The sequence below is a fragment of the Chenopodium quinoa genome, unplaced genomic scaffold (genome assembly GCF_001683475.1).
Source record: "Chenopodium quinoa cultivar QQ74 unplaced genomic scaffold, ASM168347v1, whole genome shotgun sequence".
Lineage (NCBI taxonomy): Eukaryota > Viridiplantae > Streptophyta > Magnoliopsida > Caryophyllales > Amaranthaceae > Chenopodium > Chenopodium quinoa.
Genome location: NW_018742263.1, coordinates 6,124,222 through 6,140,676, shown reverse-complemented (window position 1 = coordinate 6,140,676; position 16,455 = coordinate 6,124,222). Strand labels below are relative to the sequence as shown.

Sequence of the window (16,455 nt, the reverse complement as noted above, 5' to 3'; positions counted from 1 at the left end):
CAAGGTACGTTAGGTGGCTAGATACCTTGAAAGTGATTGCTTTAAATAAGCATGTTTGAATGATTTTATGATGATTGAATTATACTAAATTGAACTATGATTTATGAAATAAAAATATGCTTAAATAATTGGTTTTAAATAATTAAATTTGAGTAATGATTTTATATTATGTTTTGTATAATAAAAATTATTGTTCATGTTTTAAAAACTTTGATTTTGAAGCATGTGGAATTTAATAAAAAGGAGTTTGAATTATTATTAAAAGTTTGAACTATTGGATTTAAAGAGGATTTATTGAATTATTATTATTTAAGCTTTATAAGCATGTTAGTAATCCCACTATGTGGATTTGGCTTATTATCAAAGGCCTTGGACTTTGTATGACCGAGTATTTCCTCAAGAATAGCCTTGTAACACTAGGAGACTAGCTTGGGGGTGTGTTCACACTTAGGTAAGGATTTGGTTTTACAGGAATTGGATTTTAATGAGGAATTGGTTTTATTGAATTTTACTATTGTTATTCAAATTAGTTTTGAAATTATAAGTTGAAATTATTGGTTTAATTATTGGAATGGATTGAATTTATTTCCAAAGCATGTTTGCTAACCAGTATTTCTTTTTTACTATCGTACTTAGCATATTTTACTATCGTACTTAGCATATTTTGCTAACCAGTATTTCTTTTTTTTTTTGGGTTTGCTCTGTTTATCATAATGGTAAGTACTGTTGACTAATTTCAGGTGTAGTCATTGATTGAGAATTTGGAGTCCCGGGAATAGTTTCAACTAGATTAGGAAATGTTGGTCTTTATGTTTATTTTGAGTACTCATGACTATAGTTACTATTTATGGTTTATTATTAATAAAAGAAGAGTATTGAAGTTTTTCGCTGCAAAGTATTTGTTTTGTTTAGTAAGTTTTGAATAGCCTTGTGTAATCACGCGACAGTAATACGCCCAAGTCTATCTCCATGGTATAATTATATGTATTATACTAGTATTTCCGTAAAGAGGGATTTAGGGTTGTTATAAAGTGGTATCAGAACTAATGGGCCTAAAAATATTAAAATTGGGAATTATAAAAATTGAGGGTAGACTTAAGAGGGCATATAAGATAGATAGATTTTCGCATTTGTGTGAGAGTCAAAAGCTTTATTTTTACATAAAAACTATATCCCTATTTGTGGAAAGATGAAGTAGAAAAGGATTCTCGAGTTCTCTATGGAGGCCTATAATGGGTACAACTCTCTGTCTAGGAAAGGCTCGCCTCCATGTCGTAGATAACTTTCCTAGGAGACGGGGGCTCGATCGTCCTATATCTTGATTCAAAGACATATTTATTATTTTCAAAAATAAAAAAAAAATCAAATTATTTGAAACATGAGTATGAGATTATGTGTGCATTAAATTTTGTGTTAAAACACCTTAAAATATGGTCATAAGGTCCGATTTTTTGTTTTTTTTTTGTTTTTAATTTTTGTGAGTTATTGCCCATGGTTGGGTGATCTTCAGTTATGCTTGGATTGGTTGAGTTGTGAATTGCTTATTGCAAATGGATTTTGAATTGAATTGTTTATGTTATTTAGCATTAAATTTATTGTTTTGCATGTGTATGTTAAATGGATGGAAAGGATTGATGATATGCGACATAATTACTTTATCTTGCATTATTGGAGTCACAGTTAGTGAGTTTATAAATAGAATTGTCACTCTGGCTTTAACCCTTTATGAGATGTATAATCTGGATATGTGATATGTGGTAAGTATTTGGATCATACGAGTTTTACATGTGGTCAATATGGTTGAGTTGTTATTTTGAGATTAAAGGATTTGATGATTACTATGGGATAAATGAGGAGTTATTTTTTATTGTTATCATGAATATTGGAGGATTTGTGCTATAAAGTCTTTCCTAATTTTTGGAATAAGATTTATGTTGAGCAAGGAAATATTATCTGTGGTAATGATGAGTTGAACTTATTCTATGTATGTGTTGGAGTAAGGTATGTATTTTTGGGAGATACGAATTGGATATTAGCATTAATGAATGATAGTTTGTATCTAAGAGTGGAAAGTATCCATATGGTGTGAGGATAATTATTGTGGTTATTATTTAAAGCAAAATGGATGATGGTTGAATCTTTGAATAAACTAAATACAAAAGTTAGAGGATTTTGAAACAATTCAAGTGAAAGGTTGTATTTGAGATAAAGGTATTTGTTTTTAATCAAACTTTATTTTGAAGAAATAATATCTTGTGAATGGATATTTATTGAAGTTAGTTAAAGGAATTATTGTTTGGATGGTTACTCAAAGGATTTTAATCTAAGGGATTGACGACAAAGTTAATTGATATAGAGAAGTTATCAGTGATGGAATAATCAATGATTTGCATTGAGTTATTAAAGAATTGCCTTAACGATGAGTTATGAATTATAACAACTAGATTGAAGAACTTGAAGTTATGAGAAAGATGATCGAGTTTTTAAATGTTTAAAACATTATGAAGTGACCAAGAGTTAATGATTACGATTTAAGGATATATTACCAAGATCTATGAATATATTGGGGAAATTTTAAATACTTTTGGAAGACAGCCTCATATAAATTATTAATCTAAGAGCGATAAGAAGGTCAAGATAGGATGTGTTCCTTTTATGCTCGGTACCTACGATAGTGTTGCTATGAAGTCGAATGTATGATTATTGTAATTATTTAGTTTCTTTATGAAAAAGTAAGACTTTATTGAAACAAGTATTTTATTTCAAGTATGCAAAATAAATTTTCAAATACACAGTTTTCAAAATAAAGTTTTGTATTCGTTGCTTTTAAATAATTGTTTAAATTGAAAACTTTTATAGATCTTTTAAAATCTTTTATTATGTATTTTTATTTCAGTTCATACTTTGTAATTATATATATGCGAGACTGTTACAACAATTTCTCCTAATGTAAGTATTTTAAATTATTTTTCGAATGACTTATAAAAATATTTTTCGAGTTTACTCTCTACTTTTATTCGTATTCAAATCATTTTAAAACCTAAGCTCTTTGGATGTTTGAAACTTTTTTATTTTCCTTGCTTTGTTTGATGATTGTTGATAAATTGTTAATATAGTTGATTTATTTAGTGAGTTAGTGTGTTAGTCGAGTTACGGGGGCGTAACTCCTTTTAGGGGGGGTAGAGGGCGATAGAGTTTCGCGCATCTAATTTTTGAGTCGTTTTTGAGTGATTTTGAGTCTTACTTGAGTTAGGTTGGAGTCTTAAATCAAGTTAGGATGTGCATGAACCAATAATTTCAAAATTATTTTTGTTTCTTTTGGCTAAGTTTCGAGTCAAAACTTATTTCAAGGGGGGTAGACTGTAATACCCTGTATTTTCATACGTATTTTCTAATTAAGAAATTAGGAATTATTTTATAAAAATGGTATTTTAGTAAATTAATTATTTGTATCCAAAATAATATTTTAATTTTGGCGCCAAAAGTATTTTGAAAACTAATCATTATTTTGAATAAGATTTATTATCCATTTATCCTATTTTAAAAATTAGATTATTTATATATTTCTGATATTTGAATTAAAGCAAAATTATATTTTATTAATTATATTAAATGGCCGAAAATTCCCATTTATTTAGCTTGAAAATTCGGATTTTTTATGTATAGAAAATCTGATTTTCTAAGTTAATTATTGGTGAATAATTGGTATTTAATAATTTATTCTATATTATTTACACAATTATTTTTATTCATCAAACCGAGCAAAAGTCTTCCTAAATACTATTAAGGGTATCCAAATATCTGAACTATGAAATTCTCAAGATTTTCGGCCCTCTTGTATTATTTTGGGGGAAATTTTTTTGGTAAAACTGTATTTTTAATTATCTTCCAAAATCTCTCATTTTCCTAAATTCCATTTCTCCATCTTTTAATATTTGATCATAAAATATTCTTACCTTTTATTCTTCTTAATTATTCCCATGTAATTCCAACTTCCATATTAATTTTCATGGCGAACATACCCTCCAAATTTAATTACACACAATTACCTTAATATCAAAACCTTCCTTAATTCTTTAATTCACTACTCCAAGTAATTCCATAAACCCTATTTGCCATACTTCTTCCCAAATTCTCTTTCATAATTCTTGCATGAGCTAGCCTATAAATACCCCTTCATACCTCTCATATTCTTCACACCAAAAATCAATTCTCTTCTTCTCTCTTCTTCTTTTCCCTAAACCTTTTCATACTTTTCTTACAAATCAGCCCATATACCTTTGAAGCCACTTTTTGGGCACTTCTGGTCAGTTTTTATATTGACATTTCATAGAAGAATGTTCCTCTCAAATAATTCTTGAGGTTAGGCTCAAGAATCACCCAATTCGAAGTTATATTGAAGGAGTTAGGGCCTCTCCAAGTTCTGCCTATTCTTTGCAACGAAAATTCAATTCTCTTTAAGCCTATCCCTTTATCTTATTCATGGTTAGTTTTCTAAAATACATATACCTATTTCAAAGATATAATTTTACATTAAATTATTAAAAGAGTTTTATAGTCCATGCACAATAAATTTGATTTTATGCTGTGATATCCTTATGGTTATATTATTTGCAAGGTGTATTTGTGATTGAACTTTAAAAGTGTGAAGTGTTTTTGATATTAAGAATCAATGTTCTTCAAGTACTTTTGGTGTGTTTTTCTAAGAAAGGATCAAGGTACGTTAGGTGGTTGATTGGTTTGAATAATTTAAGCATGTTTGAATGATTTAAGATGATTGAATTAAATTAAATTGAATTATGATTTATGAAATAAAAATATGTTTAAATAATTGGTTTTAATAATTAAATTTGAGTAAGTATTTGATATCATATTTTAAATAATTAAAATTAGTATTCATGTTTGAAAAGCTTTGATTTTAAAAGCATCTGGAAATTAATAAAAAGGAGTTTAAATTTTTATCAAAAGTTGGAACTATTGGATTTAAAGAAGATTTATTGAATTATTATTATTAAAGCTTTACAAGCATGTTAGTAATCCAACTATGCGGATTTGGTTTATTGATAAGGCTTTAAACTTTGTATGACCAGGTCTTTCCTCAAGAATAGCCTTGTAACATAAAGAGACTAGCTTGGAGGAATTATGAGTAGGAATTATTGGTTTAATTATTGGAATGGATGGAATTTATTGAAAAAAGTTTTGGATTTATGAGTAGGAATTATTGGTTTAATTATTGGAATGGATGGAATTTATTTCAAAAGAATGTTTGTTAATAAATTGAGTTTACATTAACTTGCACTTATCATACATAGCATATTTTTCTAAATAGTATTTCTTAATTTGTTTTGGTTCGCCCTGTTTACCGTAATGGTAAGCAGTGTTGACTAATTTCAGGTGGACTCAATGATTTGGTCTTTATGTTTATTTTGAGTACTTCTGACTATAGTTACTATTTATGGTTTATTATTAATAAAAAGAAGAGTATTGATGTTTTCCACTGCAAAGTATTGGTTTTGTTTAGTATATTTTGAGTAGCCTTGCGTAATCACGTGACGGTAATACGCCCAAGTCTATCACTATGGTATAATTATACGTATTATGTTGGTATTTCTATAGAGGGAGATTTAGGGGTGTTAAACATGCCCCACAACTACTTGCCCCTTCGCAGCAAGCACAAAGCCTCCGCACAGCTGCTCACGTACCCCCGCAACACAACAGCACACACGTACGCAGCACTGTTGCCTAACAGTGTTGTTGTGCCGCAGCTGTGGCTGGGCGCTAGCCACGCTGCTCTTGTGTGGCGCGCACCAGGTATCACCCACCTTGGTAGCCACATACGGGCTGCACAGCAGCTTGACTAGCCGAGAGATGTTGCCTTGGTTTGCTTGCCATACTCTTTTGATCAAAATTCAAGTTTTTGCGTGACTAAATAATTAATTCTAAATTAATTTTAGAACAAATTTAGAGAGCAAAAATGAAAAATTAAACAAGTCCAACTTTAATTAAAAATTCGTAAAATTGCACACTTGCAAAATTATTTCCAAGAACCATTCTTTAATAAAATTGGTTGAACTTGGTGCAATAAAATAATAAGGGCAATAAATCACTTTTAATTTAATAAATTTAAATTAATCATGAGATTTTAACAAATGAAAAGGGAGTTGGAAATATGAACACAAAGTTCAACCTAAAAATTCCAAATTTGACACTTGTGAATCCTTGAAAAATTATATCTTCCAATATGACGATAAATGAAATTTCTATCACAAGATTCAAATTTTATGATTCTAATCAACTTAATACATGATTAAATCAAAAGTTCAACCAAAAATTTATGGAATTTAGTAACTCAATGTTTCAATCACTTACAACAATTAAAGATTGAATCTTTAGTACTTGGAAGCAACAAAGAACAAACTTTTCACACTTAATGCAATTAATTTGCAATTACATTAAAAATAAAACCAAACTTTCAAACAACAATTACTACCAAGTAACCATGCTTAAAGAGGTTTAAACTTGCATATAAATTAAGGAATGAACCAAATGCATAACCACCATAAATATGCAATGAATTTTTAAGGTTATAAAGACTTAAATTTTTTTGTCAAAATAAAAAATCCCTCGAAAAGTGCATTTTTGATTATTTTTTTGGATAAAAACGCCTTTTCCACAAAAATTCACTATTTTTGAGCAAAAATATAAGTTCGGGGCTGAAATCAGCTCTAATACGGGTTTAAAATTAACAAAATCGAGCTACTAATCTAATTAGCAACTTAAAACCATAAAAATTAAGCCATAAAAACACCTTGAACAATATGATTATAACAATAATTGAGCAAGGCTCTAATACCACTGTTTGGTTTCGGTGAGTCCGACCCACTACGGAAAGAAACCCGACCCCAAAACCAAACTCACAATAATTATAACCATAATGGACAATTAAAATAAACACAATACTAAGTAAGAGATTATTGCCTTTGTAGCGTGCTTCGCTCATTTAATTTAGCTTCTACTTTGTAAGCCCTTTAGCTCCGCTCACACTGAGACTTTCTTTGAAGTCCACCCGCAACGCGAGCACCGAACTCGGTCTATTTCCTTGGAGTTAGCAAGGCCCGACCTCATAACCCGAGTAACTATTGTTCAAAGGTTTTCACACTGTGATTCCTTTTTTAACACTTACTCAAGTGAAGAATTCCCAACTCCCTAGGTTGGTGTTTATAGGAAAAGGCTCAAAAAATTCCCATCATCTTTCCATGTGGGAGATTTTAATTTTTCCATTTTATTTTAAATCTAAAAGAAAATAAATAAACAAGCTACTAATAAATCAACAAGTGTCAAGCTCACATGAGAGGTTAGGTGAGGACCATTAGGAGAACGGGGTGGACCAAACTTGCTCCCCATTCCTTCTCTAAAAATCGGCCAACACACACCATAGACACCCAATGAAGCCGCGCCACATGGCAGGCCCACTTAGGAACCAAGGCACCCCAAGTGGGCTACCATGGCTTGCTGCCACCCACGACCAGCAGGCCCAGCATACATGTGTAGGCTGCTGCAGCAGTGCGATATGGCTAGCACTCTCGGCCAGCAGGCCCTTGCACCATGCGTACGGGCTCCTGCTAGCAGGCCCATGCACCAAGTGCAGGCTCCTAGTAGCGACTTGCTAGTAAGCCCAGCACTTGGTGCGGGCTGCTAGCTCGGCCACACCCCCAGCACTCAACTTTCTGATGCTAGGGATATTTTAGTCATTATGTTGATTTATTAGTTTTTTTGTTTCGTCTTTTTTATCATTTTCGACTCGACTTCCGACGCTCGAATTAATTCGTCGCTTCGGTTCACTAATTGCTTGGGTTTGACTCAAAGGGTTCAGTCAAGATTAAGCTGTAATATTAATCATACATTAATATAACTGATCAGAAGCGACCTCCACCTAGGAATTCCGATCACTTGACCTCACTGAATAAATAGCTTTCTAATAATCCTGAACCCTCTATTGGAATAATACACTTATTTGTAGGACACCATTCCTTTCAACAACAATGTCGTTTGGCTACAAGGTTGTCGTTTGGCGAATGGCCCTGTTGTCTCGCGCTATGTTCTTTGAATGCCGAGCCAAAAATCTACCTTCTTCATTTCGTCCAGTTCTAGTACTGTTTGCTCTATTCTACTTTCTAATTAAGTTTTTCTCACTTTTTTGAACACATATGTGTTCTACATCTGGCCATAACTCTCTGGGAATTTACGTTCCATCTACCCAATTGAACGCTCATGGCAACGAAGGGTACATCCGAGTTTGTTAATTAACCAAACCGTGAAAGCGAGTTCAACTTGCGGGGTTCCATCCACATGCGCCAACCCTTCCAAAGGTAAGGCTTCCACACAGTGCATCTGGACTCATAACCATGGACCCTCTTTGACTAACCCTTATCCATGAACTTTATAGAACTAGAGCCATGATGTGGTTGTAAACTCATTGAATCAAATTGTGTTTGCTTGATTACTTGTGCATTCTTAGCTTGTGCATAACTTATGTGTGTTTACGCTAACCGTTTGTTTGGCTTGTGAACAAATCTAAATAAACTAATTAATGATTGAAAGATTTTGCTTAATTAATTAATGAATTAATATGAGTAATTAATAAATTGATCAAACTTAACTTAGTATGACTATAGGCTTGTCCTTTTAGAGTAAAACACTGGAAATATACCTACACTAATGATTCAGCAATGACGCAAACGTTTGGCCTGTGGCGCAACACGCTAGGGTTCGGAGTTATGCGGCAGTATTGTCGCATCGCGTTGGTCCCAGCTTTTTACAACAGTTTCGTAGCTGAAGCAACGGTCCAGTTTTTTGCTAGAGTGCGCACTTTAAGTTTAATTAATCAGTTTATAACGGCAGAAGCTATATTTAGTCCTTAATTGAGTCTAAGCACATATTACTATAGTCTTACACAAGTGTCAAAGCTTGTCACTTTCACTCACTATTAAAGCACACACTTTGTATTTATGTTTCACCTTGACCATGTCTAGAGAGTTTTGTGTGCGCATGTTTTTCGTCGTTTTTAGGGGGGTAAGTCGGATATTAATCCTCAAATTAAACCATACTTGTTCAAACCCTATATTTGATTCCAAAAAATATTCACCCTTTTCTTGTCTCTTTCTATTTTTTTTTTTTTTGCCTTTTAAACCAATAAAATCAAATTCAATTTGAGTCAAGTCATAAAAATAGTTGGTTTAATTTACAGTACTTGGTCAAGAAAGGAAGGGCGGCTAATCAAGAACAATGCTTTTGTTGAAGTCATACTTTTTGATTAACTGATTCGTCAAAAGAGAAAAACTAAGAAGATAATGGCAACTCAAGAAGAAGTCAATGAACTCAGGAAAAACTTGGCTAATTTAACCGAAATCATGAAGGCTATGGCTCTTCAAGTCAATGACTTTATGAAACAGCAACAAATGGAGCGAATGGAGTAAAGCTTGAGCAAGATCTCCAATGACTATAAGTTCCAAGGAATTAGCTAACAAGGGGTCTTAGTGGACAAGGAGCTTCTTCCGTAGAAGTTCAATGCCAATGACATCCTTAGGTTCAAACCAACTGACAATCCTTATTTCCACTTAAGGGATTTTGAAACTATAGTGAACATTAAGGGGATTGATAAGAAAGTCTTTCACTCTTTATTCTCACTATCTCTTGAAACCGTTTGTCAACAATGGCTCTTTTCTCTAGATAAAGAGAATATCTCTACTTGGGATTTAATAGTAAATGCTTTCATTGATAGATACAAATGTAACATTCAAGTTGAACCGATCATAGAGAACTCGAGATGTAAAAGCAAAAAGAGAATGAGGGTTTTACTTCTTTGATTAATAAGTGGAGGGAAACTTCTGCTAAAATGGTTGAGGTGCCTAGTGAGAAAGAATCTGTAAGGATATTCATTAACAACCTCCAAGAAAAATATTCTAAGCATCTCAAATATCAAAGTAATTTGAATAGTATTTCACACCCAGAAGAATGCGCCTGCAAAAGACTAGGTCGCGCCCGCGGTGGTCTGAGCCGCGCCATCTCCCAGGCGTCTCCTCGGCATCTACTGAATACTAGATAAAGGGTGGAAGGACAAATCCATGCATGTGGCTGAATAGGACGCGCCAGCGGTCAATTCTAATCGAATTGAGGCTGAATTGAGTTTTGACTAAGGTTGCTCGGTTTGGGAATTGATGAAGAGTGGTGGCTAGAAATGTTAGGTATATGAACTGGTGGTGTGTAGGTGTCAAGAGATATGATTAAGGGATGATGTGTTGGTTGCGGTGGGATAGAGGTGAAGTATGGCTGGGAGTTGCGGCTAGTTTGTGGGGTTTCCTGTCATTGTTAGGTTGTTGTGGCTGGTGGTGTGTGGTGGTAATTAAGGTGACAACTTGGTGTATTGGAGCAGCTAGCAGGGGAATTGGCTGGTGGTGATGGGTGAGAAGGGAGTTGCGTGGGCATGTTTGCGTGAGCAGGGGAAGTGTTGTGATGTTTGTGTGTGTTGTTTTGGGTGGTGTAGGATAGTTAAGTATGGGGTGACGGTTTAAGTGGCAGCAAATATGATGGCTTGGAAGGTATTGAATTGTGAAATTTGACACATATGACTCAAACCCGGAACACCAAACTTGATTTAAACATGAAAACCGAGCATCAGCCCGAACACACCTACAACAAAAAACAATCACGAGGGTAGATAGACATAAAATAAAATAAAATTAAAAATAAAGTAAAATAGAATAAGGATAAAATAAAAGTTAAATAAAATATTAAAACTAAAATAAATAATAAAATTAAATGACATTAAATAAAGTAAAGAAAACAAACATAAAAATAAAAGAAAATAAGAGGAAAACGAAAAGAAAAATATTAACAAGAACCTAGACTAAGAACATTATATAAAGTAACAAATATAAAATAAATTATGAAAATAAACTAAAAACTACTAAAAATACACAAAATAAAGATCAAATAAGAAATATAAGAAAAAGAGAGAAATAAAGCGTAAAACTAGGGAAATTATTTAGAAACTAAACCGAAAAATAAGCATAAAAATACCCTAAAAGTGACATAGAAGTAACTTATCAAACTCCCCGAGCTAATCTTTTGCTCGTCCTCGAGCAAACTCTACTACAAAAATGGCCAAAAAGACCCGTCCAAATTAGCCAAAGAGACTGCCTTAGAGGCGGTCTCTAGCTAAGCGGTCTCTTTGGCAAAGAGACTGATTTATTTAAGGCGGTCTCCATATTGAGAAAACTGAGACCGCCTATCTAAGATAGATAGTCTCTTTTTTAAGTAAAAAAAGAGACTGCCTATTAAGGTCAGGAAGTCTTTTTTTTTGGTAAGCTGAGACCGCCAATTTCACTTAACAGGTCTCTTTGGGCGCATTTAAAATTTTAAAAAAAATCATTGCTAATTTAATTTGATTTATGCTATAATTAAATCGATAACATTAAAAGAGAATAACATTGGCACATTAATGTTTGTACTATGATACAAAGAATTTTAACAAACTTTAATTAAATTCTAGTAAAAATATATAAATGAATTATTGTAATTTATACGTATAACTATATCAAACATGTAACTTGAGTACTCCAATTTCTTCCTCTCTCCTTTGTTTTGAGATTCTTGTGTGAAAACAAGCAAATCTGTCAAAGCAAAAGGCACACAATGAATCAATCATAATAATTGAGAAAAACCACAAAATTAAACATTCGTTTAGAAAAATTAACTGAAAAATGAACTAATAAAATAAAAGATCAACTCATCCAAAAACAAAAATCTGTAAATTCATGGTAGCAATTAAACGAATGATGAACATGAAATTTGCTAAAACAAATCTAATATATTTCCATCCATGTAAATTAGATGGGGATCCACAACTACAAGTCTACAGTTCATGAACACATATGTTTTGCTAATGAAAATGACGATAACAATGATAATACCGCACAACCCAAAAAGTCTAACCACAAAAACTATAGTGCAAAATACATCAAACAGATCAAAAATCAACTGACCTTGAAACCACAACAAAAGATGAAACAAAAACAAAAATACATAAATAATAATCAATTAAAAAAAACCAAATCCAAGAAGAAGAGACCTACAAGTAGTTTCGGCAAATTTGGGATCAGATCCCCAAGAATTTGACTCTAGATTTTAAACCCATCTTAATTTATAACAATCGATTGATTTATCAAGATGACCCAACATAAAATGAGTATCATCTAACTGCATAAACCCATAAAACTCCTTTCAAAACATCTAGAACATAAATCTCTTGTTCGATAACTGGAATCACTTCATCATCAAACCTCTCAAACTTTAATAAATCACTGCAACAACATGGAGATTCATCGCAAAATCAAAACGTTATTCCCCTTTAACCACACATCTCTCAAACGATTTCGAGGCTCCGAACAGGGGAATTCAAAGGTGAAGGAGAGGAAATCAAATTAAGAGGAAAGGGAGGAGATAGAATGAAAGGTAAAGGAAGGAGATGGAATGCTGGAGGCAGATTGAAAGTGAAGTGTTAGGGTTTCATATTTTATTTTTGTGAGTAAAGGAGATCGGTTAACTTGTATACATGTCTCTCCCTTTTTGAATTTCAAAAAAAAAAAAAAAAAAAAGAGACCGGTTAAGTTCCATATAGGTCACACTCCCTTTTTAATTTTCAAATAAAAAAACTTAAGAGAGTCCGGTTGAGTTGCAGTTAGGTCTCTCCCCTGTTAAATTTCAAATTAAAAAAAACTACGAGAGACATGTTATCTACGGTAAATGGTCTCTCTTAAATTTTCACCTCTTAACACAATATTAAAGGGACCGATTATTTGCGACATTGGGTCTCTTGAAACAAAGAGACCGGTTATTTAATTAACGGGTCTCTTATTTCGGGTCTCCTTGAGCATTTTTGTAGTAGTGAATTTAACAAGAAACACGAGATAAGGAGAATTATTTATTCAAGCTAGAAAAACTAAAAAGAGAAAGAATATACACTAACTCACTTTCATAGGAAACACGGTCAATTTTAGCAACAAAAAACAAGTCATTTAAACCCCTAGTTTTCCCTAGAGGACGAGTGTGATCTCGTGAGGGTTTCCTAAGACTGTAACCCAAAAATATAGACAAAAACCAAGGCAAGGCAATAAAAAAAAAGTAAAAGAAACATACGAAGAGAAAGAAAACACAAAGTTCATAATTGGACAGAGATAAGAACAAGGACCAATGAATGCAAACCTTTCTAAATAGACAAATGTATGCACGTTTCAAGATGTCAACGGTTGATTGAAACATAAAATATGCTAAGCATAAAGAACTAATGAGGACTCAATCCAGCCTAGCACCAACCAATCGGTCCGCGTTCTCTCCATTAGCTTCAAATCAACCCTTAAGCTAGTTTCTCATAATTCCTCAAAGAAACCGAAATAGATAAAGAAAATTAAAAACTTTGATAAGGTAGTCCCGACATCTTAGCCAGGCACACTCTCTCCAAAGGCTTTACAAGGGTCTCCCTTCTCCGATGTTGACTCAACCCTCAAGGTTATAAGGTTTTTTTTATTGGTTGTAACATAAGGCTAGGGGTCAAGGCGGGGTAAAAATTTGAAAAATTTGGTGAAATTTCCTAAGTGAAGGAAAAGGGGGATCAAATAAACCTCAAAAACAAACTCAAGAAGTAATCAAACATCAAACAAAAATACCAATAATGCCATCTTCCCCAAGCTTACTGAACACCAACACAAAATATATACAAAAATGAATTAGTAACGCTCCCCCCCCCCCTCCAAATCTTGAACGAAGCATTGTCCTAAATGCTTGAAATAGGGAAGATAATGAAACTAACTAAGATGTTTTTGTTTTTTTTTTTCTTTTCTTATTTTTATTGATTTTCTTTCTTTTTTTTTAATTTTTTTTACTAAACTTTTATTTGATGTCCTTGCCTTTTTTTTTTAACCATGGACAACTTTTTCTTGAATGCATTTGCTTTATTACACAAAAAATATACAAATTACTTTATTGCTTGGTTTAAAAGAGCATATTGCTTTCTCATTTTCATTTAAACCATCACAACATAAAACAAACTCTCAAACCAAAATGCTTCGTAAAACTAATGGTTAGGGAAACGAAAGGTCATAAGGCTCGTAATGTGGCTCAAAATCAAGAAAGGGATTAGACTCAAAGGGTTATCAAGAGGAGAAAATGCAAATATAAAAACAAAATATGTAACAAAACAAAAAGAAGAGAAAGAAAAATGAAGAAGTGGCTCGGTCACGATCTTTGGAGCTAGAGATCAAAACAAGGATTAAGACATGCCACTACTACAAAAATAGGCTTAGAGAACTGTTAAAATAGGCTTTATAGAACGCTTTAGGACCGTTCTTCTGCTAAGCAATGTATAAAGTTTATAAAACAAGCAAATGAGGTGTTTTTTTATCCCTTGTCATACAGAACGGTCAACAGACATAACCGTTCTATATTCCCTTCCTAAAATCTAAATATGAATAAGGAAAAGACAATGGTTGCTTAACTTGATAGTTTTATTTTGTTATACAAAACAGAACGGTTTTATTAGTTAACCATTCTCTATTCTTTCTTAATTAGATAATGATAATTTGCGAATTTCCCAGGTTAAGCAACCTAAATGAAGTCATTTTTTTTCTTTTGAAACAACTATCAAAATTTTACATTAAAACTAATTTGAACAAATGGTAATTTTGAATTTTCTGGCTCAAGTAGTCAGAATTATAATACAAATACAAAATAATAGAACTATTGATAATTTAACAACAAAAAATAAATGATAAAATATCAACTATTATAGAAATAGTCTATACCAATACAACTTAACAACAAAATTGATAATAGATTACACAATTTTTAAAAAAAAAAATAAGAGATGAATTTTTTGTGAATATTTATAAATAGCTTTCTCCTTTTCCTTTCTCTAATAAATCTGCGTTAAAAAAACTCATGCAATTATAATCAGCAAGAATAACACCATGAATTGACAAACTCTAAATTTTTTTGAGAAATTATATTGTCAACATCAACCCATTCCAAAAACCTTGATTAAGAAGAATCAAGCAAAAACAAGAATCCGGATCGGAAAGATCCATTACTCTCATCATTCACCGTTGATAAGTTTTTTTTACCAAAGATTCAACCGTCGAACTGGCTTCTTTCAATTCTACATTCTCGTTGTTGTTACATCAACGGGAATCATCTTCTCCATTAATTGAGCGCTATTCATCGATTCCTGCCTTAATGCCTTTTCTAATCTGCCATCGCTGATGCGATTATCAAGATTCAATACCTTAACACAACATAAAGTTGCCTATTAAAAAAAAAACTACAGAAATTCTTTTCAATTTTTGTGAAGGATTTAAATAAAAAAGACTTAATTGGATATACTTTGGCACAACAGAATAAAAATTAAAACCTCAATAAAATCAAATCAAATAACTTCAAGGATGTAGCAATTTTAATTAAGGTGTTAAAGATTTCAATCAATTGAAAATCAGAATCAAACCTTTATAGCTTTTGAGTTCTTGATCTCTGGTCGTACAAGCCCTTATTTTTCATTTCCTTAAAAAGCAAAAAAAATGGGAGCAAAACATTTCAGATTTTAAAATTGAAACGATGAGAAATTGCATGTATTTTCTAGTTTTGGAGGAGAAAGATTGATAACATTACATAAAGTTAAATTTCGGTGAGAAGAAGAAAACAAGACAACCATTTATTGAAAGATGAACGTGGATGTATTTTTAGGGTTAACGACGCATATCGGTTGTTATTAAACACCGTTCTATATCTATTTACATTTTTTTATTTAATAATTTTTTATTAGCATGAGAAAATACAGAACGGTTGGGTAGTGACCGCCCTATATTCTTTTACATATAAAACGGTTGTCTGAGAAAACCGTTCTATTTAGTTATATAGAACGCTTGTCTCTATAACCCGTTTCATATCACGCATTTCTTATTCCACTTTTTGTACTAGTGTGCATTGCCAAGGATCATAAATTGCCGCTTAACAAGGAGATGAAGGCTAGAACAAATGAATCTCACAAGGGATATAAAGAAATTACCAACCAAGGGTTTCAAATCAACTATGAAGACCAACACCATCTTACCACGAGCAATAAACTAAGGCGTCATGGTACCCAAAAGTTCTTAAACCAGCTACCTTAGCATATATTATAGTAGAGTCAACCAATGTCACTCTCAAACAGTGCACACATTTGTCACTTAGAAAGAAGAACATTCAAGAATACAAGTCCCAAAATAGAATGTCCAAAACAATAACTAACAAAATAAATTTTGCTAAAATCACCTTGAAAGAAAACAAAAATCTTTTAGGATTTTTTACGCAAGGAAAATGTAGGTCGTTTTCTTCCCTTTCCTATAGCGAAACTAAATTTGTAAACAC

At 32.4% G+C, this 16,455-nt stretch overlaps 1 long non-coding RNA gene across 1 annotated transcript; it reads right to left on the bottom strand.

Moving 5' to 3' along the window:
* Window positions 1-11,442: 11,442 nt before the first annotated feature.
* On the bottom strand, window positions 11,443-12,699 carry LOC110684006. Its single transcript, XR_002503716.1, has 2 exons — window positions 12,135-12,699; window positions 11,443-11,672 (listed from the first exon to the last, which is right to left on the bottom strand). It is a non-coding gene; the product is annotated as an uncharacterized LOC110684006 (long non-coding RNA).
* Between the last annotated feature and the right edge of the window lie 3,756 nt (window positions 12,700-16,455).